The 2,471-nt window shown below is 44.3% G+C and overlaps 1 long non-coding RNA gene across 1 annotated transcript in view; it reads left to right on the plus strand.

The window, feature by feature from the left end:
- Positions 1-1,488: 1,488 nt before the first annotated feature.
- The window catches only part of LOC103609693, a 2,429-nt gene continuing 1,446 nt past the window's right edge, over positions 1,489-2,471 (plus strand). The window contains exon 1 of the long non-coding RNA XR_552156.1: positions 1,489-1,569. This is a non-coding gene — a long non-coding RNA (uncharacterized LOC103609693). The remainder of the gene's footprint in view (positions 1,570-2,471) is intronic.

Raw genomic sequence — 2,471 nt, forward strand, 5'->3', positions numbered from 1 at the left:
TCTAAGATTCCTTTGACCGTGTACACTGGGAAACGAAAGAAGTTAACTGCTAATGTATGTCTCCAGAAGGCGGGGAATGGTCTCACAACGACTTAACTCGAGGTAAATTGCTAAGGATGTGGATGAAAATTCATGCAACTTTCTCCAGCTTGTAGTGGACCAGACTGGCATGTAAGCTGGTCGAGTCCAATTGGTAGGGCATCATGGTTTCTCATTACTCACTGACTTAAGATACTTTCATTGCCAACCTGTTGGTGAGGCTCTGCACTGGACAGATATCACAGGGGCACCTTGCTGATCTGAGCCCTTGGCCATGTACAAACAGCTCAGTTTTCTAGAAAGAAGTCCTAGCCAAATACACTATGGAAAGGAAAGCCCCTGAAATTTTCAAGCACTAGCCAGTTGAGTAGACCTTTCCTCCTAAACTAAATAAGGGCAGCTCAAGGCATCAGACCAAGACTCATAGGGCCTTGATATTTAACTCCGTTGCCGTGATGTTCTCACTGCCTAATTAAAGTTGCTACACGAGAAGCCAAGCTTGATCAACTGGAACACCATTGGAAACCCTAGCCTTGTTCATCACAAGATTGGTTCAAAGTCATCATTTTGCTCTCTTTTCTCCCCACATCAAGTGTGGGTAGCATGATAGCAGAGTTTCTGAGGTGTCAATAGGCAAGATCTCCAGGGGGGTTTTCTTGGTTTTTGTTTGTGTGTGTGTATGTGCAAAATATTCAGTAATACTCACCTCTCTTCCCTCCTCCCCAACAGAACAAAACATACATAGACTGCGAGGTCTCATTCTTAGAGGTCCAGATTCAATAGGTCTGAGGTGGCACCCAGGAAACTATATTTTTAAGAAAAGTACCCTATTTGGCCAATAGAGTACCAGCATTTGGGACTTCTGGCCTACGTAAACCATCTGTAGTCTATGATGAAACAAAGCTTGGATTGCGATAGTGGACTTGATCTTGGTCAAATTGCTAGATTTATGAGGAAAAAAAGAAAAGAAAATGAAAAAAACTTGGTACCTTGTCTTCTAGAAGCTCATAATGTTGTCGGAGAGACACAGATAAACACAGAAGTAAAAGAATCTAGGAAAGAATTGTGGGTAAGGTTGGGCGTGAGCAGGTGCTTTATGGGACTCCTGCTGGTGGAGATGGGGGACAAGAAAAAGGCCATACAGGTGAGTAAGCCCTGAGGGCTTTTTATTTGGAAATTATTTTAAAAAATCAAAAGAACAGTATAATAGCAACAATAACAACTACCTAGATTTAATAATTGTTAAAATTCTGCCTCATTTGCTTCCCCCCTTTTTCTTTAGAAACCTTTTTTTTTTCCTTTTTGTCTTTTTTACTGACCGGTAACGGGATCGCAACGCTCGGTGTCGCGTCTGCACCGGGGACCGGCAACGGGATCGCAACCCTCGGTGTCGCGCCGCGCTGCGCTCAGCCAGTGAGCGGGAACCGGTCTCCACATGGGATCCGAACCCTCGGCGGGAGCGCCGCCGCGCTCCCAAGCGGCGCACTCTCCAGTGCACCACCGGGCTGGCCCTTTAGAAACCTTTTGAAAGTAAGTTGCTGACATCATGGCACTTCAACTGAATATTTCAGCATGCATCTTTTCAAAATAAGATGTTTGTCTATGTAAGCACAATATTATTAAAACAGTTGGAAAACAATCATTCCATAATGTCTAATATACAGTCCATTCTCAAATTTTCCCAGTTTTCCCTCAAGATCTAGTCAAGGTTCACACATTTCATTTGTTTGTTATCTCTCACCTCTTCATTTAAAATGGTCTCCCTGCCTTTTTTTCCTCCTCCATGATATATGTTTTTTTTCCTTTTTGTCTTTTTTACTGACCGGTAACGGGATTGCAACCCTCGGTGTCGCGCCCGTACCGGGGACCGGCAATGGGATCGCAACCCTCGTTGTTGCGCCCACACCACGCTCAGCCAGTGAGCGGGAACCGGTCTCCACATGGGATCCGAACCCTCGGCAGGAGCACCGCCGCACTCCCAAGCGGCGCACTCTCCAGTGCGCCACCGGGCCGGCCCTCCGTGATATTTTTTAATGAAAATTTTCATTGAGATAAGTGTGGATTCATGAAATCATAAAAAATAATACAGAGAGGGCCTTTGTACACTTTGCCAATGTCTCCCAATGAAAACATTTTGCAAAATTGAAGTATAATACCACAACCAAGATACTAACATTGATACAGCCCACTCATCTTACTCATATTTCCAGTTTGACTTTTACTCATGTGTGTACAATTTTATAGAAAATTGTGTAAGTCTCTGTTTCTACCACCACAGTCAAGATATTGAACAGTTCCCAAACCACAAGAATCCCTCATGTTGCCCTTTTATAACCACACCCTCTGCTTCCTGCATGCACCCCCCCCCCCCCCCCCCCCCACCGAAAACCCGGGCCACCCATTTTTTTTTTTTTTTTTTTAAAATTTTTTTT

Source organism: Galeopterus variegatus, unplaced genomic scaffold (genome assembly GCF_000696425.1).
Source record: "Galeopterus variegatus unplaced genomic scaffold, G_variegatus-3.0.2 Scaffold9956, whole genome shotgun sequence".
In the NCBI taxonomy this organism is placed as follows: Eukaryota; Metazoa; Chordata; class Mammalia; order Dermoptera; family Cynocephalidae; genus Galeopterus; species Galeopterus variegatus.